Source organism: Pinus tabuliformis, chromosome 1_2 (genome assembly GCF_031772625.1).
Source record: "Pinus tabuliformis cultivar Carrire ecotype Pingquan chromosome 1_2, CPIR1, whole genome shotgun sequence".
Lineage (NCBI taxonomy): Eukaryota > Viridiplantae > Streptophyta > Pinopsida > Pinales > Pinaceae > Pinus > Pinus tabuliformis.
This window is the reverse complement of record NC_142298.1, coordinates 1,299,050,850-1,299,076,543: the sequence shown is the minus strand read 5'-3', so window position 1 is coordinate 1,299,076,543 and position 25,694 is coordinate 1,299,050,850. Positions and strand designations below refer to the sequence as shown.

Genomic DNA, 25,694 nt, shown 5'->3' with positions numbered 1-25,694 from the left:
ACCATTTTGGAGATCAACAAGGTTCACCAAAAGAAGAACTTTATGACACATCTAAAAACTAAATGTAAAGCATTAAGGACCTCTATTCAAAGGTTTCACTTTAAGGTTAATTTACTTAATCAAAGAGGATTTCTAGGACTAGTGGCTCCAAATGATAGGATTATTAGTTTGGAAGATTACTACCAGAAACTTTATAGCAAAGCAACTGATAAATCAAGTTTTGTAGGCATAAAAGGGCACATTACAGGGAAGCAAGCATTGGAAGCTTTAGATTTTTATTTGACCATTAAGCATGAAATAAAACATATTTTATAAATAAGCCCACTTTTGAGAAATACACAAAAGTAGATCAAGTCTACAAAAAGTTGGTAAATCTCACCATACCAAGTGAATAAATATGGGATCACTTCTTCGAAGTAATTGAGTAACTTTCATCTTCAATCAATAAACAACTAGGAAACACTATTTGAGGACCAGTCATCAATAGATTCCTAAAGAATAGTGCCACCACTTAGAAGTTTTCAATTTCCTATTATTTTGTACTATTTTTGTAAGATTTTGTAAGAAATATCTCTAGCAGATATTTAGTTTTGTATAAATAACTCCTCATTCAAGTTATTATGGGTTGAACCCTTGTATGAACATTAAGAACAAAATTGTAACTGTGTTGGAGATTTGGAAAGCTAATGAAAGGATTATGAATTTTCCTAAAAAAGTTTTGTCTTCTTGTAATTTTTCACATGTGCTTATTTCATTATGTGTTACTTCATATATTCAATTATTTATGCAGAGAACGGGGTAAGATCATAATGAGTATCAGTTAGTCTTAAATCCCCTGTGAAGTTATCATCAATAACTAGGGACTAGCTTATAAGACTATTTGTCATTATAAACTCCCCTATATCAATTAATTGTCACAAAAATATGCATTGGTTTGAATATTTTTTGTTCTATAGGAAACATGGTTTGCTTGTATTCTTTGCTTATAACCAATCAAATATTATTTTTGAATATTTAGTAGGTTATATCATCACATATTTTTCTATTCATTCACTTTAAATCCATTAACTATAGCTAGACAAATAGCAGCCCTTTCATCTAGTTTAGTAATTCTTAAGGCTTAAGCACCTGTTTTAAATAATTCATATCATTCGTCATCCATAAAATTTAAATCCAAAAAAATATTTTAGAGGCTCTAGCATGACTAACTAACCTAGAGTCATCTTAGAGGATGAAAGCAAGTTGTATTCTATTGGCCCACATTGTTCAAATATGCTCACACTTATGTCCACAAGTGTCTAGTCTATCAAAGGTATGTCAACCGAAATAAGAATTCAATTGCCCGATTGCAACCTATTCCAGTGGAAGAAACCTTTTAATAGTGGGGCTTGGATGTCATTGGAGAAATATTTCTGCACTCATCAAATCAACACCACTATATTCTCACTGCCATATATGTTTGTTTTTTTTTTTCTAAATTAGGCTAATTCTATAAAGATAAGAAAACTATCATACACAGAGGCCAAAGCCTGTACTTAGCTATGCCAGAAGAGAGGCATCAACCAGGAAAAAAGCTAGAATTGAACTTCCCAGAAGGGAAACCAGTTCTTAACCCAAGGTTTTAAAAAGTATAGTTTTGCTGCCCATGTAGGGGAAACTAGCGAATTAACAAGTTTTGCATCATTGTATCTGAAAAAACTGAAAAGGAAAACCCAACTGAAGAGCTTAAAGTTGTAGTGTTCCCCCAAAAAACCATTAAAAGACAGAAACTGAAAAACAAGTCCCAGTGAACTTGAGACATGTGGTGTCTGAGTGGCAGTCTACTAGGTAGGCACGTGGCATGTTGAAGGTCCACAAGGTGGCAGTCCAGGCAGCGAGCACAAGTCATCGAGATGGTGGTCAGGGAATTGGCAGTAATGGAGGCTACTCCTCCACAATGAAACATCTGTAATCTTCCATGGCACCACTTGCCAGTGGCTGAGCTTCCATGTCACTTGCCTGCATCTCCGGTTGCTCTTCCTCGATGAGGCAACAATAATCATTGATGACCCAATTCATCTGCTGAGCCTGTTCCACTTCCTTCCCTGCACGTTTGGTTGGCATTTTTGAGCTTTGTTCCCTTGCACCCTGAAGACTAGACTGAGATAATTCCATTTTGGCCTTGGGTTGGCTACTCCTTGCAGTGGTGCAGCCTCCCACCACAATGCTAGAGAGCCTCATTGCTTCTGTGCGGCCCTCACCCATTGCTCTGTGTTCCTTAGGTGCTACAATTCGAGCACCAACCTCAAAGTCTTGAGCCTCCAAATTTTGCACCTCCTCATGAAAACTGATGGTAATGGTTGCAGTGATGAGGGGCTGGTTCAGGGCAGAGCGAAAGGTAAATTGAGCGTTTTGGGTGTGTGGCAGAGGAGATGGCGGAGTGCTGATGGGAGAAGGGATAGAGGTGGAGGGAGGCGTAGCAAAGGTGCCCGAATGGAAGCATGCTCTGCCACTGCGAGTATTGGGGTAGCGGCCCGTGTACTACTCAGCTAGGGAGGAGGTGGTCTCTGAAGCCGGCGAGTGCCTGGAGCAAGTCAGGCTACCTTTGTTCCCACCTCTACGGCTACACATCCTATGGCGCACCATGCTTTCAGAACGAGAAGGTGGGTTGTGGTCCTAATTGGGCTTAGACGGCTGCAGCATTGCAGCGGAGCTAACAGGAAAATCAATAGAAGGATGAGTGACTATGGCTGAGGGGATGCGAATTTGCAGATTCAAGTTGTGGGTGAAATGGATGCCCAAACCAAAGTCGATGCAGCAATAAAGATAGCATCGTCTACCAGTGGTTGTGCAGGAGCTGGGCACCGCCACTGCATGAGGGCAGAGGCATTGTAGGGGTTGAGGTTGCAGAGGAGGAATTGCAAGAGCGGCAGAAGTATTTTCCCAAGAGCGCAACGTTGCTTTGAGCTGAGGTTGAGGTCGGTTATCAGGGTGTCTGCAGTATTCATTCAAGGCGCATTCATGGCTGTAGTAAATGCTATCTTTGAATTTCTATGCCGCCTTGTGGGAGGCCATGTGCGTTCTCCACACGCCAACCCAGTTGGTAGCCACCTCAGTTACCGCCATTTCGACCCGAATCCAGGGCTCACTGCCATATATGTTGAAAATAGCAACAAGAAATAATAAAAATAGAATCCAAAATATTCCAATTTTAATTTGTCCTTGAATTAAAATTGTGAATTAAAATCAAATTTAGTCTCACCAGCTACTTGGAATTAATTAATTAATTAATTCATTATGGATTAAATAGTTGGAGAAATTCAAGTTAGAAGTCTTTTTGAAGTCATGCAATAGTTATCCCTTAACTTAAGGAGATTATCCCTTAATTAAGGAGATAATATTGAGTTATATTTGAGTTGTAATTAGTTAGCTCAGTTTACTGAGTTAAGTCCAGTTAAATTAGTTCCAAACTGTTTGAGGAACTAATTGTGAGTTATCAGTCAGTTGATGCATGCATGCACTCAACTAGTGTACTCCAGATAACTGAATATTCCCTCATCAGAAACTCGTGCATTTCTATTCTGAGAAAGACCCCGTTGAACTAAATGTCAAGGACATGTTACTATCAATTGCATGTGTTTTCCTATAAAGGAAACTCATCCATGCAGTCAAGGGAAGGTTCCTTGAGGATTTCTCAGTTCTGACAGTGTGTTAGAGCAGTGTTCAACTGGGTGAAGGAGATCATCCCAGAGGAATTGCGCAAGGAAATAGGAGATTGGAGGGTAGAGAGGAAGGCTTGTGAGAAGCCAGGTTTTCCTGTGAGCATCCAGGAGGATTGTACTAAGAGCTGGCTAGTTGTGAGAGCTAAGGCTTTGTATAATTCTAATGTATTTCCACCTTGTGTGATAATACAGATAGTGGGTTTTTTAGCTGAGGCTTTCCCCTGAGTATTTTATGTGTTTCATGTGCATTGATTCTTCTTCTTTTGGTTGTATTGTTTAGCTCCGATTCAGCTCTATCTTTAAGCTTCCGCAAATTGATAGTAGAAGTAGATTATATTATTTTTCTTTGGGTATATTGCATTATCGGGTTAATCTACATTCAAATTTTCTACATGCTCTTAGAGGTAGATGTGTAGAGAATTTGCAAGAAATTTCTGTAATATATTACTTTACATAGTCGACAGAAGCAGTTCCGCTTAAACAAGTGAATAATCAAGAATTCATCAATTTCCTTTAGCATAATATCATTTCTAGGTTCGACATTCATACTTCACTTACTTTTTATAATGCAACATATTTCTCATCGCTAAAACTGTCTCCATGATTTTTCATTAGAAAGTGGAATTTTATTGAAGCATTAAGATAATTATTATCCACAGGGGAATGGTCTTGATAAGTCAAAAAATAAGAACCTTATCCATATCACTAAAAATACCATATTCTCTGAACAAAGGCACTAACACTCCACTTTGGTAAATTCTTTGTGGGCTAACCGAGTCACGCCAAATATCTCTATGAACACCTTCTCTTACTTACTGGTGTATGGAAAAGAAGCCATCCTCCCTCCTAACATTTACTTTCCCACTCTCCAACTTTCACAAGAATCCCAAGGCAAGTCATGCTTATTAGTGTAGCATAGGATGGACACTCTTCACAAGTTATAGGAAGAAAGGTTGAAATCAAAAGAAATATTTCCACTTCATCAGAACTATATCAAGAGGTGGTTCAACAAGAACTCTGTAGGGAATAATAACTTTAGTGTGGGTGACTTAGTCTTGAAGTGGGACAAAGCCCATGAGGACAAAGGAAAACACATTAAGTTTCAATCCCTATGGATTGGACCATTCACAATTCACAAAAACACATGTATTGTATGCAATCATTTGATGGGAGGATTGAATCTCTCCCCGTCAATGGCCAAGACTTAAAACATTATTTTCAATGAACATCTAGGGTTGTGCCCTACACTATGTACATTATTTTCTTGTTTTCTTGATTTTGTTTTTTTGTTTTCTCTATGTGTCATGTAAATAAATATTGCATGTCAATGTGTTTCCTAGCTTCTTTGTGTGTGGATGAGTTAGAAGAGAGTCTTGTGACACTTGAACAATTGGCTAGCCTTCTATCCATCTTCCTTCTGTTGGTTATATCTTTTGATCGATGAAGTTCTGACAAAAAATACGATCCTTCTGTAAGGAAAGTTTTGGTTAAACCATGGACTTGTGTCTATTCAAGAAAACCTCGTGCCTATACTCAATTTTTTATGTTTTTGTGTTGTCATGCCTATTAGCCTGATACATGTTGCAGATATTCAAAGACTCAGAAGTAAGCTCGTTCCTCGTTTCTTGCTCGAAGGAAGTCTATAACTGGTCATTCTGCCTCCCCTTTCACTCCACTAACCCTCCTCTCATTCCCATTTCACGAGTTTGACTGTCCCATATAAAAAAGAGCCTTTTGCCCTTAAGCCCAAGCGCAAAGCCTAAAACCGCACATGACCGTCTTCACGTGACTGCGCGCATTCGTAATCCTTTCGCCTGTCACATCTGACAAAACCTACCTGTTTATTTCCTCCACCGTCAGATCGTCTTCACCATGATCGGACGGTAGTCACACCTCCCACACCTTCAAGCTGCCCAGACGTTAACTCGTGATTAAAAGCAGTTTCGTCCCACCCCGTCCACCACGCGTCGCCCTCCGAGTGGTATCGCTCCCCCTCGTATGATTACCACCTGACCCTCGATAGCGGTGTGAGCAATACTACTTACCACTCAAGCCCGCTCTCCCTGCCTGATAAACTCTGTATAGCTTCCGCGCCTGATGACCATTGGATCCGCCCGCCTGAGATCCATTGGCCTGTGATCATCTCGTCTCCTCCGATCTCCCAATACCCTCCACTGACCGATTCCCACCATCGATCTGCCCAATCTAACAACCAATCTTCTTCCTCCATTCGCCCTGACTTTCCACGTCTTTAACCATTCCATACTCCCGAAATGATGAAGGTGGTCTACATCCAATAATCGGCATAATAGATCCTCAACAACCGCATTCAATAGGGAGGATGGCCAAGAAGAAAAAGGACATTCCTTGAGCAGTTAAAATACATCCAACAGTTATGGAACTTCATCCATACGACACTTCACCTGCTCGAGAGGTACAATAGAGCATCCAAGAAGATCCATTTTGGTTCATAAGAGCAGGCAGATTGCATCAAAAAATCTATCAGACAGTTAAAGCGGTTGGTGGTCCATTATGACCCCTCCATGCCTAGAATAGCAGGACATTTTTGTAATCAAAACTCTATATATACCCAAAAACAAATGTAATCAGGGTTGATGGTTGTTGTTTTGATGTAAGGTTCAACTTCTGGAGACTGTAACTGCTTTGATACTCGCAGCGTCTCGTCTTCATTTTCAGCTAATACAAGCTCCTTTTGCTGTTAATTGTTCACTTTCCATTTCTATTATGTTCTAGGCTGTGCTTGATATGCATTCTTCCTAAACTCTTGATGTTTATCATTAGAGGGGCTATCATCGCACCTCTATGTTTGGATCTTGCATGTAGCAGTGAATGTATTGATCAGGATTCTTTTCACTTAGTGACAGAGAGTTGTCATCCTGTCTGTGCACTAGGGAATTATATTTGTAAACCTCTTTACTGGTTGTAGCCGGCCATCACAGGGTCCTCTGCATCTGCTGGTGTGGTCAATATTCTCCATATTCACCCAATCCTTAAACTGTGAGTAATTGGTGGTCTAAAGCCTTGTAGTCTGGGGGTTTTCATGCATGTCTGGAGTCAAGCAAAGTAGGAGTGGTTATCTGGCTTGAATATGCATCATTCCTTCCATTCATCTATTTCCAACATTAAGTTGAGTTTGTGATTTCCTAGGCATCTCTGAGCTACAACCTAGGAGAGTTTCTTGGGGTGATAACATCGATTGGCGCCGTTGTTGGGGAGAGGAGATTGAAGCTTAGCTTCCTTGGGAGAATGACACAGTTCCATGCTTTGATGATAGACAAAGTCTGGACACATTTCTGGTTGTAATCATCTATCTGGCGACTCTACTGGAGAACCTACCTAGTGGCGACTCCACATTTTATTTCTAGCTCAGTTTGTGAGGCATACCCGAAGAAATCCTCAGAAATCACCAGCTAACCCAATGCTTGACCCTGAGAAGATTGCTAAGCAGAAGAAAACATCATAGAAAGGAGCACCAGGATCAAGTAAGCTTAAGAAATCTTATATATCTTTGAAGGTGAAGGTTATAGCTGAGAATATACAATTTGAAGATTTAGAGCCTAGCACTGTTAGTAAAGAAATTCCTTCAGAGATTAATAGAGCTCCTTGTTCAGTCAATTCCCCTTTGGATCTCAGTCCAAAGAAGGCCTCCCATATAGTCCATCATTTTCCCTCACTTCTGTCATCTATTTCATTACTTCCTATCATTCAATCTGCCAATATCCTTCCAGCTAGCCAAGTCATGGCAGGTCAACAAGTTCCCATGAAGATGGAAAGAATCATAGCTGCTAGGTATGGACCTTTGGTCTTTCCTGTTCCTTTGAATGCCATGCCTGCAGGAGAATATCAGATATATATGCCCACATTCATTGGTACAAAGGGAGTAACAGCTGAAGAATACCTTGAGTCTTTTTATAGTTATGCTGATAACTTAGATATCAGTGAGGATGATGTGTGGATGAGAGTGTTTTTTCAGAGCCTTGATGGAGAGGCTAGAAAGTGGTTCAGAGAATTTCCCCATTGGTCCATAACAGACATTGAAGCATTGGATGATGCATTCTTGAAACTGTTAGTGTCAGTATTTCCAGCCTTCCTCCAGTGATCAAATATGCTCTTACAAAGTGGTCCCAGAGTTTCCAAGTCAAATTTTGTCATTTCAAAGAGTTTTCAAGCAAAATTTGGTCACTAGGCATTAGGTCTAGGGTTTGCACCCACTCTTTTCAAAGTTTCCCAAATGCCCATCTATGTCACTATTCAACTGAGTCTATCATCATTCATAGGGTTTTCATTATCATCTCAGTGTCTAATGAGTCATTTTATACCTTGTTCATGCTTCAGTTGAGCCTAGGTAAGGTCATTTCCCTCTCCTAGGGTTTTGAAAGCTAATTTCTCTTGAATGGTCAAATCATTAACAAAAATTGTATCCAGATGTTCATACACCTTCCCCTATCCTTCATGTACCTTATCAAATGCTTTTCATCACTGAGATCCCCCAAAATCCTCATTTTTGCACAAACCCTAGTTTCTAGCTACAACCTGGCAATTTTCTAGGTTTGGCCTGTGTTTTGCCCTTTTGGACCCCTTCCCCTCACTCAATCTCTGAGATTCCACTTTCCCCTACTTCCTAACATCGCTACCCACTCCCAAAAATTTCCCCAAGAATTTAGAAGCCCCCTATCCCCTTCATTTCGCTCCATTTCGACAAAATTCCTTGTTTCACACATCGGGACAAGTCACACTCAAATGATGTTCCAGAGCAATAAAATATGAATTTTGGAAAAATGAGAGAGGTTTTTGTCCATAACATGCCAAAGAAGAAAAACCTCCTTCACTTTTTGCACAAGTGTCATGGTTTTAGATAAATGTCAAAATTTCAATCGCCAGATCTAAGGAGGTTGGCCAAGGCACTAAAACGATGGAAAAGGCCCGATCCACTCCAAATTTTGGCCAAAGCCTCTTTGACTAAGCATGGTACTTTATTGGGGACTCCCAGCCCAAATTTCAAGAAATTTGGAGAAAATTTTGTCAATTGTGAATTTTTTGTGCCATACACAGGTTTTCCTCCACAACGCGGCGCGCGACCCTTTCGTTTGGCAACTCCATTTTGGGAAAACTCAGCATTTCTAGATTTGTCATGAAAAGTTACACTTTCTCAGCCATTGCCAAGAAATTTCACCAAGTTTTGGGCCTCCAGAAAGTCAAAAAACAAGCAAAAAATGACTTTCTGCCACATTTTTGACACACAGGAAGCAGTCTTGGGAGATTGCAATTTTGGAGGGGCAAATGACTACCAAATTCAGAAATTCCACTTGGGTTGGAAAGTAGACATCCAGAAATTTCCAACAAGACCACTTTTGCCTCATTTGGACACCTAGAAGTGCCTCAAAAGTTCCTCCAAAGGCGTGCGACCCATTCAGGAATTGCGCGCGACCCATCAGGCAGTTTGCACAGGAATTCAACCTACAGCTCAGCAAAACGCAATTTTGACTGGATTTGACTTTTTGGAGTTGATTTTCATCCTCCTTGTTGTAAATGATGTAATTTTATGATATTTTGACACTTATTTATCTCTTCTAGAAGATTCATTCATGAAACAACAAACATTTAATGAATGAATTGGTTTCCTAGCTTATAGAGGCAAGTTGTTTTGAATGCCTAGATTTTAGTGCTCAGTTTAGAATTGGTTGAAACAGCTCCTAGAAAGATGAGCTAGACCCCTAGAGGCAAGCAAAGGTGTTAGATTGCCTATATTATGTATTTTCTTAGTCATTTTCAGAGGTTGGAGAGGTTGGACTCTTGAGGGATAAGCTCTATTGTATTACTCATTGTATCTCTGCAATTTTTGGCAAAGGAAGACCAGGGTTTTGCAGTCCTTTTTGGGATTCTTGTGGTCACATGTATTGATGGTGTGTTTCTCTTTGTACTTGTAAGTGTGTTATGTGAATCATTTCCTTACTTTTCCTTCTGAAAATTAGGCAAGGGAAGTGTTAAAGTAGAATTCATGACTGTCATGCTCTGCTTTTAAGTTTGCTTAATATCAATGTTTTCAATTGTTTAAGGGGAATTCAAGGTTATTGCTTGCTCTCCTTAACTCTTCACCGGTCATTCTCATCCATCCACCTCTATCAAAGGCATCAATACTGTCTCCTACCTTGCCCCAAAGAACCCCCTGCAAAAACTGTGTCCAATCCCCGCACCCAAAATTGCCTTTCCCCAACTTTCCACCAAAATCTTAAAACTTCCAATTCAAACCTTTTATCAGTTTACTATCCTAAAATCAGTGTTTCCTTATTGGTTATCTCGCCCATTGAAGATCTTTACCGAGATATACCGGAGAGAGCCCTCTCCTGCCCCGTAGGGCTAGCTACGAGGCTAAGTGGTTTGATGTTGCCTTGGAGTTTGCCTTTCTCAGCCTGAGGTGATATTTCAAGCGCTAACAGAAATAATGGGGAGATAGAAAAGACTTGATCTACTACCATACATAGTTTGGAAACCTAAAGAGAGAGAATGAGGAATCTTTGCCTAATTTTAATAAAAGATTTAACCGCATGTATAGTAAGATACCAGCTGAAGTAAAGCCTACCCCCACCTCTGCCAAACTCACTTATGCTAATGCTTTTGACTCAAATTTCTGCCTGCTTTTGAGAGAAAGAAGATGTGCCACTCTAGCTGATTTGCAGGATGGAGCACTAGAGGTGGAATCAAATATCATTGCTGCAGAAAAGCTTAAAGGTCATGCTGATAGAAGAAGGCAGAGAGGTGAGGCTTCCTCTTCCTCCGCTTCATCCTCAGAACCTAAACTAGATAAGATGACTAAAATGATAGAGTCATTAGCTGCTGAGATATCTAAGCTAAAAGTAGAGCAGAGTTCTGGGAAAGCAAGGTTCCAAAACACATTTGCTCCACGAAATCCAAATCCATTCAGAAGAGCAAATGAGTAGTTGCAAATCATACAAAGGGGTAAAGAAGCAAGTGAAGAACAAAAGGTTAAGGCCTCTTTCCAAAACGTAGTCATGGAGGAGGAGCAGTTTGAAGAGGAGGATGAAATTCATTGCATGGAAGATAAAGGTAGTGCTACCTTTTTGGCATTAGTTGCATATGAAGAATCATTACTGCAAGACCAAACCAGTCAAGAGTGGGGAAAAGAGGTTGTTTTGCAGACTGGTGAACAACAAAGATATAATCTGAGGTCAAAGGAAAACAATGTCAATGACAGCCCTGCCCAAAAAGCTATTGTCCAGACAGAGTCACAGAATATCAGATAGAAAAGACCAGCAGCTGATCCAGTCATCCTCAAAGCACCAGCTCAAGAGGTAAGAGGTCCTGATAAGTCCCCTTCCCCTTTCAGTTTTGAGTCAAAAGTCCAGAAGTTAAAAATATCTGTGCCTCTGTTAGAACTTGTAAGGAGTGAAGTTTTTAGAAAGCCTATCCTTGAGGCTCTTGAGCTGAAAGCCACACAAACCTCCACTGACTATGTCAATTTGCAAGATGACAAGCCTGCAATTGTGCTTAGCCCTATGATCGAACCTGCTGATAGTAATTCTCCATCATTTTATGTCTCCTTGACCATTCATGACAAAATCCTCCACAATTGCCTCCTAGACGCAGGGGCCAGCCACAATTTGATGCCTAAAGCTGTCATGGAAGAATTAGGCCTTGACATCACCAGACCATATCATGATTTATTCTCATTTGATTCAAGAAAGGTGAAATGTCTGGGGTTGATTAAAGATCTAGCCATTACCCTAACTCAACTGCCCATGAAGAGCATGATGATGGATATTGTGGTAACAGATGTCCCTCCCAAGTTTGGCATGCTACTACCCAGATGGTGGATTAAGAGACTAGGTGGGACATTACAGAATGGCTTATCTTATTGCACTGTCCCAGTTTTTGGGGGAGAAAGCAAGATATTGTACAGAGAAGCACAGCTGGCATACATCATCAGTGATGAGAATAATCCTTCTAATCATCCCATATATGTTGTGGACACCGACTTTGGAGCTTGTATCCTCCAAATAGAAGAATCTCAGAAGGCCTCAATACAGATTAAGAAACCAACAAATCAGGCCGAGGGAGAGCAGGAAGGGCTGGTTTGGGAGATGTTCTTTGATGGAGCATGTTCCAAGGAGACTGCAGGAGCAGGGGTGGTGTTGATATCTCTAGAACAAGAAAGCACACATCTATCTGTTAAGCTGGCTTTCCAAGTCACAAACAATATAGCAGAGTATGAGGCTCTGATATTGGGTCTCAATTCAGCTAAAGATAGAGGAATCAGAAACATAAAAGTGTTTGAAGATGTTGATCTGATCATTCAGCAAGTGAATAAAACATTTCAAGCAAAGCACCCAAGGCTGAAAGCATACAGAGATGAGGTATGGAGACTCAAAGATGCTTTTGATCATTTTTGTATCTCATATGTCCCTAGAGCCAAAAATCAGCTTGTTGATTCCCTTGTTGTGTCTGCCAGCATGTTTATTCCTCCCATGCCTCCCAAACTCGTTTATGAAGTCCAAATGAAATATAGACTGTCCTTGCCTAATAATGTCCAGCATTGGAAATTTTTTGAGGATGATGCTGAAGTAAATAGATTCCTGCAATTCATTGATGAGTTTTCTGAAATGCAAATTGACCAAGAGAATGAAGCCTTGGAGGAAAAGCCCCAATCTCAGCTTAGAAACAAAATTGGTAAAGAAAACATTGTCCAACTGCCCAACAATCATATACCTAGGGGTCTAATTCTGCTAGAAAGACTATTTCACCAGAATGATGTGCCTTATAAGGCTGCCCAAGAAGACCAATCTGCAGTCTGTAAGCACAATATAGGGAGTCCAGGTTAGCCAAGATACATAAATCTATCCACCCGCCTATCTGCTAACCAAAGTGCTGAATACTGCAATTTAATGAAGCAACTTGTTGATGTCTTTGCCTGGGAATATAGTGACCTGAAAACATATGAAAAAAAGATTATCCATCATAAAATCCCTTTAGAGAAAGACACCATCCCTTTCAAGCAGAAGCTGAGACCAATAAATCCTTTGCTCCTTCCTTTGATTGAAAAAGAAATAAAAAAGTTACTAGCTGCCAAAATCATAGCCCCTCTCAGATATTCCAAATGGGTAGCCAACTTAGTGGTAGTGAGGAAGAAAAGTGGAGAAATCATACTTTGTGTTGATTTCAGAAAACTTGAACAAATTCTCTAAAAAAGACAACTATCCTCTGCCCAAGATGGAGCATTTGCTGCAGAAGGTCTCAGGAGCCAAAGTGATGTCTTTCCTAGATGGATTTTCAGGCTATAACCAGATTGTTGCACATTCAGATGACTAAGAGAAAACTGCATTCACCACTCCTTGGGGCACTTTTATGTATTCCAAGATGCCTTTTGGGTTGATGAATGCTGGAGCCACCTTTTAGAGAGCTATGGATATAGCATTTTTGGGAGAAAAGGATAAGTTTGTCCTTATTTACCTTGATGATATAACGATGTCCTCCAGCAGCTATCATGACCATTTGTAGCATTTAAAGAAAGTGTTCCTGAAGTGCAGGAGGTTTGGGATCTCAGTCAATCCTAAGAAGCCACAGTTTGCTTTGGAAGAGGGCAAGCTATTAGGACATGTTGTTTCTGTTGCAGGTGTCAAAATTGACCCATAAAGAGTAAGAGCAATACAGACCTTGTATGTCCCAAGATCAAAAAAAGACATTCAGTCCTTTCTGGGCGAAATAAATTTTGTGAGGAGGTTTATCCTAAATTTTGCATAACTTGTAAAGCATATTACCTCCATGTTGAAAAGGGGTTAGAGATTAAGTGGACTGATTCAACAAGAAAATCCTTTGAGTCCATTAAGAAAGCTATCATGGAAGCTCCCACTTTAATAAGTCCAGATTACAGCAAGGAGTTCCACATATTTTCTTTTGCCTCTAAAGACGCCCTTGCAACAATTTTATTGCAAGCAGATGAAGAATGCTCAGAGCATCTAGTGGAACTCTTCAGCAAAACCTTAAGGGATGCTGAGCTGAGGTATGATATTATTGAAAAACAGTCATATGCTCTTATCAAGTCTTTAAAAGCCTTCAGAGTTTATATTCTGCATTCCAAGATAATTGCATATGTACCCTCTACTTCAATAAAAGATTTCTTAACACAGCTTGATGCCGATGGAAGAAGGGCTAAATGGATTGCAAAGTTAACTGAATTTAATATAGAATTGAAGCCCACCAAGCTTGTCAGAGGTCAGGGCCTTGCCAAGTTATTGGCTGGAGAAAATTGCAGAATGTTGGACATAAATCTCATGGGTACAATTGCAGAAAATGGTCAAACAGAGGAAGAAACAGATGCACTAGGGGAAGAACAGTCATTAGTAGAAAATCTAGCTTCTTGTGATTGGTACTCTGCAATAGCTAAATTCTTGCTGAAGCTAGAAATCCCTCCAAGCCTTACTCAAAGTCAAGCCATAACTATTAATCTCAGGGCAGAAAAATATTGCATTCATGAAAATCTGCTCTACTGGAGGGATCCCTCTGGAATTATTCTAAGGTGTCTGGACAAAGAACAATTCATTGGAGTCATGCAACAATTTCATTCCAGCATATGTGGGGGGCATCATTATTGGAAAAATACAGCCCACAAAATTCTCAGAGCTGGGTACTATTGGCCCACCTTGTTTTCTAATGTCTTTTCATTTGTTAAATCATGTGACAGGTGCCAAAGATTTGAAGGAAAACAACAACTGAAGTCCTTGCCCTTAAAACTAATACATGCTAATGGACCTTTTCAGCAGTGGGGCTTGGATTTCATTGGAGAAATCAATCCACATTCCAGTGGCTAGCACAGATGGATATTAGTAGCCATTTATTACTTCACTAAATGGATTGAAGCAATCCCTACCAGAAACGTTGATCATAATGTGGTCATGAAGTTTTTGACAGAGCATGTCTTCACCAGATTTGGTTGTCCACATAAATTAATCATAGACAATGCAACAACTTTCAGGGCAAAAGAATTGGTGGGCATGTATGATTCAATGGGCATTAAACTGGTCCATTCCACCTCATATTATCCTCAAGGTAATGGTCTAGCAAAATCTTCAAATAAAAGCCTGATAAGGAAAACAACAACTGAAGTCCTTGCCCTTAAAACCAATACATGCTAATGGACCTTTTCAGCAGTGGGGCTTGGATTTCATTGGAGAAATCAATCCACATTCCAGTGGCTAGCATAGATGGATATTAGTAGCCATTTATTACTTCACTAAATGGATTGAAGCAATCCCTACCAGAAACGTTGATCATAATGTGGTCATGAAGTTTTTGACAGAGCATATCTTCACCAGATTTGGTTGTCCACATAAATTAATCACAGACAATGCAGCAGCTTTCAGTGCAAAAGAATTGGTGGGCATGTGTGATTCAATGGGCATTAAACTGGTCCATTCCACCTCATATTATCCTTAAGGCAATGGTCTAGCAAAATCTTCAAATAAAAGCATGATAAGGATAATTAAAAAGCTGCTGGAAGAAAACAAAAAGAATTGGGATTGTAAGCTCAAATATGCACTGTGGGCTGACAGAGTGACCACTAAGAAATCCACAGGGAATTCTCCATTTGAGCTGGTATATGGCACTGAGGCTGTGTTTCCAATTCGGTTAACCCTCCCTGTGGCAAAGTTCCTATAAGAAGAGCAGAATGAGGAAGAAGACATGGCAAAAAGGATCACTGATTTAGCAGAGGTACATCAAATCAGAGAACAACTGGTTGAAAGGTTTGCAGCACATCAGAAGAAGATAAAGGAAGTCTTTGATAGAAAGACAAAACCAGATAATTTTCAGGTTGGAGACTTGGTTCTGAAGTGGGATGCACTGAAAGAGAAGAAAGGCAACCATGGGAAATTTGATGCTTTCTAGATAGGGCCTTTTATCATTTCTCAAATCCAAGGGAACAATACCTTCCTACTGCAAAGTATGGGAGGAGAAGCGGTTTTTGATGGCCCATTTAATGGGCATTTTATGAAAATTTATGTGATTTAAGGTATTTTGGCCTTAAAGTTGTAAATATGTTGTTTTATCAATTTTAGTTAGACTCCATGCCAAATGGAATACTAGGCAATGTTTTTAGTCTTGTTCTGATGTATAAGGCAATGGTTTGCAATTTTTGAGACCTCATAGGGAGGATCTCATCCCCAGAAGGAGCCAGTTTTAGCCTGCTACATGTCGCAGATATTTGAAGGCTTAGAAGTAAGCTTGTTCCTTGTTTCTTGCTCGAAGGAAGTCTATAACTGGTCATTCTGCCTCCCCTTTCACTCCACTAACCCTCCTCTCATTCCCATTTCGTGAGTTTTACTGTCCCATATAAAAAAGAGCCTTTTTCCCTTAAGCCCGAGTGTAAAGCCTAAAACCGCACATGACCGTCTTCAAGTGACTGCGTGCATTCGTAATCCTTTCGCCTATCACATCCGACAAAACCTACCTGTTTATTTCCTCCACCGTCTGATCATCTACACTATGATCGGACGACAGTCGCACCTCCCATGCCTTCAAGCCACCCGGACATTAACTCGCGATCAAAAGCGGTTTTGTCCCGCCCCATCCGCCACGCATCTCCCTCCGAGTGGTATCGCTCCCCATCGTACGATTATTGCCTAACCCTCAATAGCAGTGTGAGCAATACCGCTTATCGCTCAAGCCCACTCTCCCCACCCGATAAACTCTGTGCAACTTCCGCACCCGACGACCGTTGGGTCCACCCCCCTGAGATCCAACGGCCTGTGATCATCCCGCCTCCTCCGATCTCCCAATGCCCTCTGCCAACCGATTCCTGTCGTCGATCCACCCAATCTAACGGCCGATCTTCTTCCTCCATTCGTCCTGACTGTCCACGTCTTTAACCATTCCATACTCCCGAAAGGACGAAGGTGGCCTGCATCTAGTACTCGGCATAATAGATCCTCAACAACCGCATTCAACAGGGAGGATGGCCAAGAAGAAAAAGGACATGCCTCGAGCAGTTAAAATACATTCAGCAGTTATGGAACTTCATCCATACGACACTTCACCTGCTCGAGAGGTACAATAAAGCATCCAAGAAGATCCATTTTGTTCATAAAAGCAGGCAGATTGCATTAGAAAATCTATCAAACAGTTAAAGCGGTTGGTGGTCCATTATGACCCCTCCATGCCTAGAATAGCAAGACATTTTTGTAATCAAAACTCTATATATACCCAAAAAACAAATGTAATCAGGGTTGATGGTTGTTGTTTTGATGTAAGGTTCAACTTTTGGAGACTGTAACTGCTTTGATAGTCGCAGCATCTCGTCTTCATTTTCAGCTAATACAAGCTTCTTTTGCTGTTAATTGCTCACTTTCCATTTCTATTCTGTTCTAGGCTGTGCTTGATATGCATTCTTCCTGAACTCTTGATGTTTAGCATTAGAGGGGTTGTCATCCCACCTCTGTGTTTGGATCTTGCATGTATCAATGAATGTATTGATCGGGTTTCTTTTCACTTAGTGACAGAGAGCTGTCATCCTATCTGTGCACTAGGGAATTAGAATTGTAGACCTCTTTATTGGTTGTAGCCGGCCATCACAGGGTTCTGTGTATCTGCTGGTGTGGTCAATATTCTTCATATTCACCCAATCTTTAAACTGTGAGTAATTGGTGGTCTAAAGCTTTGTAGTCTGGGGGTGTTCACGCATGTCTGGAGTCAAGCAAAGTAGGAGTGGTTATCTAGCTTGAATATGCATCATTCCTTCCATTCATCCATTTCCAACATTAAGTTGAGTTTGTGATGTCCCGAGCATCTCCAAGCTACAACCTAGGAGAGTTTCTTAGGGTGATAACAATGCCTATCAATTAGTAGAGAAGGAGAAGGGGAAAAATATAAATGAGCAAACCTAAATCAAAGGTCTCTATATGATTCTCTCAATAAGTCGGGATCCCTCTTCTTCCCTTAAAATGAATAAGTGCCAATGCACAATCCTATAAAATAAATAAATAAATGTGAAAGAATAGAAAAGCTTCCTATGCAGAGAGGTGAAGCAAAAAACTCTATGAGGGTATTGTCCAGGCTCGCATTAGGGGAATTTTGAGGTCTAAAATGGATCTCCTAAGGAAATTATAAAATAATAATGGAAATAATAAAATAAGATTAGATTACATCATCAAATTTTAGAGGGAGAAAAGAAAAAACTATTTTTTCAACTTATCTCCATATCGGTTTACTCAAATTTCGAGAGGCAACACTCGTTGGATGAAAATTTTGATTCCTCATCCAAGGAGTACCCATGTTCCATACTTTTGATGGACCCTAGTACACGAAAAATGAGAAATACATGAAAACAATGATTACAATCACGTTTTTTCATGTATTTCTCATTCTTCATGTAGCAAGGTCCATCAAAAGTATGCAACATGGGTACTCCTTGGATGAGGAATTAAATTTTGCATCTAATGAGTAATTCCGCTTGAAATTTGAGTAACACCTTAGGGAGATAGGTTTAAAATACGAGTTAAAAACTATTTTATTACTCTTTCATCATTTTACTTTTTTACTCCAAAAATGGTGAATCATCCCCCATGGTTGACATCATCATCTTGAATCCTATTGGTTTTTATAAAGTTTATTTTTGTTGTACAGTTTTCTTAGGAGGCCCATTTTGGACCTCAAAATTCCCCTAATGCAGGCAACGAAGTAATGCCTGTGTTCCTGTAGTGACACTGTCGGGTTACTGTCTGGCTCGCTGGTAGCGGAGCAACACCAGAGATGAAAAAACATGCTCTGAAAATCTTAATCTCGTGAACTTCATTGCCCTTCCCAACTTGAAACTTTGCGATATCGTTGAATCTTATGATGTGTTCAACCGAGAAAGTATGAATGGGACCATGTTTATTCACAGGATAAGTGGGAAGACCAAGGTAATCCACAAGATGAATCAATACTCCCCAAAGAACCAAGGCCCTAGATAAAAGAGTTAACCAAGGCAGAGAGACTAGAATTCTACGAGCGTGTCGCAAAGTGTTTCATTGCTACAACACCTTCCAAAATTTTGGCTTACACTCAATTCCAAAGCCTTCTTAGGTATTGTACATTGTCGTCGCAAACTTTGAAACTCATTCCATGTGTTTTCTTGAGGAGCTTTTTCCCCTTTGCAAGATAGGAAGAATGTCGTCTTTTCGCTTATCGGTTGTCACATCATCTATATAAGCCTGTTATGGTGGTTTCAAGAGGTCACATTTGTGTAAATGAGTTTTTCTGACCATGTAAAGATCCGTCGCACTCATTTCAAATTTTTTGAGAACTATTGCACAAGTCATCACGGTCGTCGCAAAGAGTATCTTAAGTGTCACACTTGTCGTAAAGTTTTCGTATAGTTGTCACACTGAAGGAAATGTATTTTCATGTGTCTTGGATGATCTATGTTGTTTTTTCATCAAGTATTCTAAGTGTGTTATCATAGTCAAAGTTTTATCACTGTTCACATCAGCCTCACTAATCCCGCACTTAGTCATTTTATAGAAAGCTTCCCCACCAAGAAACCTAGCTTCAACCAACTTCCCTGAACTGCGCACTACAAAAAATCAGTCATCAGCTATGACCTTGCCTCTTGTCACTGTGCAATGCACACTTCCTTCCTCCCATAACTGCTGCACTATGATGTTTCTGTGCTGAAGCCCTGGCCTTGGTTCCCAGAATTGCACAAATTTTCCTCCTAGCGTGGCCTTAACTGTGCACTACACAGTCTCTAGCCTCAATCTCATCCTTAAGCTCCCAAACTGTGTAGTTGCGTAATGGTCCACCCTTTGTTGTCTTCTAGAACCACACAATGTGCTCACCCAATGCTCATTCCCTCAACTTGTCACACTGACCATAGGAATTATGCTCTTTGTCCCCTCAACCTAGGATGAACTGCACACTCTGTAGTATCAAGGCTCAAGGCTCCCCTTCCCTACTTGAACTATGTAATTGCGCACTCACTGAGCCCTTTTTCCAACCTTCCATTCGGTTCCAGGTCAGTGAATGGATCAACATGCTCAATCTTAGACTAGGGGGTTTTCGAACTGATGTCATCTCATCACGAGTGGATTGCAGAAACAGGTACCTTATTATGCCATGACGAGATGATGAAGAAGGAGATGAAGGAGCACAACATGCTGAAAGACCATCTTGTAGCTGAATAAGCAAGCTGATCAATTAAGAGAAAGAAAAGGGACACTAGTTTTCGATCATCAATCAAGACTTGAGATCATTGAAGACCCCTTATCAACAAGCCATGCAGAGGTGAAAAGAGGAAGACCTACAACACACAGTGGTAGTAGTGGCTTGACATTGCGACATCATCAAGCAAGTCTATGTCAATAGTGTCATGTCATGTTATGAGTTGTCACATGCCACACCATTGTGGTTAGTGATGTAAATTATGTTTCGAAATGTATTGTAAAGTGGAAGTCCAAAGGACATGTATGGAATATGAAGAGTCATGTAAAGTTGAAAAGTCATAGGAAGTCAAACAGTAATGAGGGTAGATAAAGAGTCATAAGGAAAGTGAAGCATCACTTCCTCATTGTTAGATATACACCCTCAAATTTGTAAGAGGAAAGGACTTTTCACCTTGGCTCTTCCCACAATGCATTGGACAGAAAAGCTAGTTCTTTTGGGGAGCAAGGAGTGGCTCCAACGCTCCACTATTGGAGCTAGTGATGTTCATTATATACATGTGTCTTGGAACTTTTACTTAATATAAGAAGCCTTATGGGCTAGTGCATTCTTCTTGCATGGATTGTGGATATTTGTAAGACCATTCTGTGAATGTTTTTAATTCATGTTTTCTTTCATCTGTGCTAAAGTAGTTGAACTATTTTGGTTATATTAGTACTTATCATATTGAGAATGTGTTGCAACTGTTGTCACATCCACATGGACTATTCCGCTAGATATTAGACATATCCTCCTCATTACATGGTTGCACCGACCGATGCATCTCTGTGGACTATTCTGCTTGATGTTGTATGGATCCTTCTTGTTTATGTGTGTCTCTACTAGGGTCGTACTACTACCTCTCTGTTAGAGACTCATCTTAACACACATATGATTGAACACTCACCAAACACATCCCCTTGGTTTTTGAAGACACATTTTCATTCCTCTTTCTTGCAGACAGTTAGAGCCAAGGCATATCTTTAAAATAAACGACAACCGGGCCATATTCCAGATGGGCCTCTTATCCCAAACGGTGTGAGGTCTAATTGGGACCACATATCGGGGAGACCCCTGGAATGTTGGTGGGTCTAGCATTATCAATAGGTTGGGGATAACATTAATTGAAATTTCACTTTTAGATATGCTCTTAGTTTAGGCTTTGACCCCATTTCCTAGTCTAGTGAAAAATAATTTGTGATTGCTTTATCATCGGTAGAGCCTGAATATAAAGGTTGCATTTACATTATTTGGTTGTAGAGCTTCCTCACTAAGCTTGGTATCATATTTCATTGTTCGATTGTCATTTGGCGTGACAATGAAAGCACACTAAAATTTTGCAGAGATCCATTGCAATGGCAACAAACAAAACACATTGAGATTCATATGCACTACATCCAAGTACATGATAGGGTCATCGACTTGCAGTATTGTCCCACTTCTAAACATAATATTGACATCTTCATAAAGAATCTCACTGAGCATAAGTTTTACTTTCTATAAGACTGCCTTAGGATGGAGGACACAACTGCTTAGTAGTATTATTTTTTTAGTATTGTATTTTGAAGGGGGTTTTGTTCCCATGTGCTTTTCCCTCTTTCTTCTTCTTGCATTTGTTCTATGTTGTCAAGATGCATTATAAAATGGGTACATTACATTGCTTCTTGTTGTGACCTATTCATTTTTTTCTCTCTAGTAATGCTTCAAGTGGTTATTGGAGATAACATACACTTAATGATACTTCAGTTAAACTAATAAGTAGAGTTATGCATGGAAACTTCATTATTATCACCAAAAAAACACTCCACAAATGCATACATGTGTTTTACTAATCTCTCATATTTTTTTTTATGCATGAATAAAATTCATTAATCTTTTTTCTATCCATCTTATTTCTTCTTTAATTACAAAAATTCATTATTATAAGTGTAAGTTCAGCTACAATTTTACAATAAATATATAATCAATTATAAAATTTACTTTCCATTGTTGATCAAATTCCCAGCTATTTCCGAAATCTACAGTCATGAACTTAACTGGTCTCCATCACATTCCCATATATTTCCGGAATTCTACAATGTAATTAAATATGGGCCCACAAATAACCTAGATTGTGCTGCTTGTGAGGTTTAACTAAATTCCTTATAATTGACTCAATACATCAACCAATCCGAACTGTATTTGCTGTCAGTTTTGACTAATTTCCATATAATGATTAACGCGCACAAAAAATTACAAATACAAAACACTTCAAAGTATTCGAATCGAGAACTCACTTACTACGAAATGCTTGCAATCAAACATTCCAGAGGAAAAACACTTCAAAGATTCTTTGAAACTCAGGCGGACAATGCTGGAATCCAAAATAATTCAAGAAAATGACTTTAATTCTCGTCTGTGTTCTCACAGCCGTAGTCTAACGAGATTGTTATGTAATATTTTGATAAATTTTAGTATAAATTTTTATAAATTTAGATTACGGTTGTTAAATTTAAAATTTTAGGTTTCATAGAAATTTTTAATGATGCTAAATCTATTTCTACTATCAATATATAATTCAATTCAAACACTACTACTACAAAATTTAATAAAAAAAAATTACCCAAAATCAAATTACCCAAATTCGAATGACTTTGGATTATCCAAACAATTTCTCAGCTCGGTAGACACTTCGGTTCTCACCTGGAGAAACTGGATATAAGTTGATTCGCATTAACCGAATGTGTAGGTATTAATTTGCGGAGGTTGTTGACTCTACACCGCAGCAGTAAGTAACTGATCGACTGACGAATCACTATCTCATCAGGCGCCGTAGGGTGCTGCGATACGAAAGTAAAAACACCTCATCAGTCGGCTGCATCTCAGGTTATTTTGACATCTCACTCTTCTTACTCTCCATCTCAGGTTATTTTGACATCTCACTCTTCTTACTCTCCACTTGCCAATCTCTTCTTGAATCCAGCTACAGGACGCTTCATCCTCAAGCCGATTTTTTCGTAAACTTTGGCGAAATTAAATGGCACGAAGAAATATCTCAAAATTATCGGAATGACCATAGATGAATGGGAGCAAATTATGAATTGCCGTGACATTATAATAATGTTTTCATAGAATAGCGTACTTGGTTAACTCCTTTTGGCTGAGAAATTGCACGAAGAAATATGTTATGGATCAGGGAATGATGACTCCGCGGGTTGAAAAAAGATTGCAGAACATCGAGCAGCAGGGGATGATATGTAAATATGGCATTATATTCTGCGTTTGCATTTTCACTTTACTCATTACACTCTCATATTATTATTGCCCAGATGGCCAGAGCAATGGCAGAAAAGGTGTCTACATGCTACTTGATCATGTAAGTTGGGGTTTTATAACAATTTTTTATACATCTTATTTTCTGGAACTCTTACAATAATATGTGGGTGTAAAATATTGTGTCATGTGATTGGTTATATATGGGAGATTTCTATAGTTATTGGTTATACAGTTTGAACGGGTCTAATGGTCTAGAGCATATGTTTCTTCTTAAGAAGTCACAGGTTCAAAACCAGAGGGAGTAGAGTATGTATCTCTTCATAGACTTAGCAGTGTTGTGCGAAAACAGAGCGATTCTCATACACCAATTTGGTGTATGGCTTGGCCATGACCTTAAAATTGGATAACAATAATAATATTCATTTTTGTGAACCTAGACTTGGCAGTGTTGTGCAGAAACATGGGAGTCTCATACACCAATTTGGTGTATGGCTTGGCCATGACCTTAAAATTGGATAACAATAATAATATTCATTTTTTGGAACCTAGACTTAGTAGTGTTGTGCGGAAATATGGGAGTCTCATACACCAATTTAGTGTCTGACTTGGGGTGACCTTAAAATTGGATAATAATAATAATATTCATTTTTGGGAACCTAGACTTAGCAATGTTGTGCAGAAACAGGGAGTCTCATACACCAATTTGATGTGTGGCTTGGTAGTAACTTTAAAATTGGATAATAATAATAATATTCATTTTTAAGAACCAAACTGTGTATTAGATTAACTCTATCCAACATTTATGGGAGTCTCATACACCAATTTAGTGTCTGGCTTGGCGGTGACCTTAAAATTGGATAATAATAATAATATTCATTTTTGGGAACCTAGACTTAGCAATGTTGTGCTGAAACATGGAGTCTCATACACCGATTTGGTGTGTGGCTTGGTAGTGACTTTAGAATTGGATAATAATAATAATATTCATTTTTAAGAACCAAACTGTGTATTAGATTAACTCTATCCAACATTTTAGATGGATACTTCATGCCTCTTTTAATTTCCTGATCCAACATTTTGGATGGACACTTCACACCTCTTTTAATTTTCTGATCTAAATGATGGTAAAAATATCCACTAACCATCCAACAAAGTTAACCAATACACAATTTGCTTCTCAAATTTTTTTATAATAATTACATGTTTTTCCTATAAATAGATTTCCATGGCTATGAGTATTCAATAATTGCCAATCTCTTGCAGAGTGCCGATATGAGTTCGCCAACAGCCATCGCTGAATTGGGAAGTGTTCTAGAAAAAGCTTCAATGCCAAACAAGACTGTGATAATCACACCCATAAACGCAGCTTGGGCAGAAGAAAAAAGTATACTAGATTTGTACCTGCAGAGTTTTCGGATTGGCGAAGGGACACAACAGTTGTTGAATCATGTCCTCCTCGTTGCAGTCGACGAACAGGCATTTAAGCGTTGCCAGCAGATTCATCCACACTGCTATTTTCTGCTGAAGCAAGGACCTAATTTTTCAGGGGAGAGGGTTTTTATGACCCAAGAATACTTGGATCTGATGTGGGCCAGAATACTTTTTCTGAAACATGTGTTGGCATTGGGTTACAGCTTTGTTTTCTCAGTATGTGTATTTCAATTTCATACATTGTAGAGGTACATAACCAATAGTTAATGATTGAAATATCTCTCCATCTAATCATGGTTTTCAATCCAATCTAGGAATACACTACAATGATTAATTGATTCTATTGTATAATGATTTACTGAACAGGATGCCGATGTACTGTGGTTCCGCAATCCATTCCAATTGTTTGATGAAAAAGCTGATTTTCAGATTGCCTGCGATCATTACACGGGCGATCCACACAATCTATCCAATGACGCCAACGGAGGTTTCAACTTCGCTCGATCCAGCAATAAAAGTATTAAGTTTTATGAATGGTGGTATGAGTCCAGGGCATCCTACCTCAATTTGCACGATCAGGCCGTGTTAAACAATATCAAATCAGGGAGTTACTTGTCTGAAATAGGGTTGAAGATGGTGTTTCTTGATACCAAGTACATCAGTGGATTCTGTGAGCAGAGAGCAAGTTTGAATGATGTATTCACCATGCATGCCAACTGTTGTGTAGGCATGAAGAACAAGATTGCTGATTTGACATTAACTCTGGACGACTGGGCATATTTTCGTGCTCTCAATGGGAGTCTAACAACTGTTGTCGATTGGAGGGCCCCTGAATCATGTTTATCTTCTGGACTAACAACATAGATTACAAATTTGTGGCCGAGGATTGACTGCCATTTCCTGAGAGTCGCACTCATTCGTAAGTAACAACTCAGTTCTCAAATCAGCAATGCAACAGTTTTTTTAAGCTGTTATTCGCGGGTGGATTCATCACTGTTATTCAAAGAAAAATAGGTCACCTGGAATCTGGTGATTTGTAAGGGGTAGGGTTTCACTATTGCAAAATGTCTCTGGGTTTTGCACGTTAACCTGTTTCCT

General features: G+C 39.5%; 1 pseudogene; it reads left to right on the top strand.

The window, feature by feature from the left end:
- Positions 1–3,000: 3,000 nt before the first annotated feature.
- Positions 3,001–25,460, top strand: LOC149210993 (uncharacterized protein At4g15970 pseudogene; annotated as a pseudogene).
- Positions 25,461–25,694: the final 234 nt, after the last annotated feature.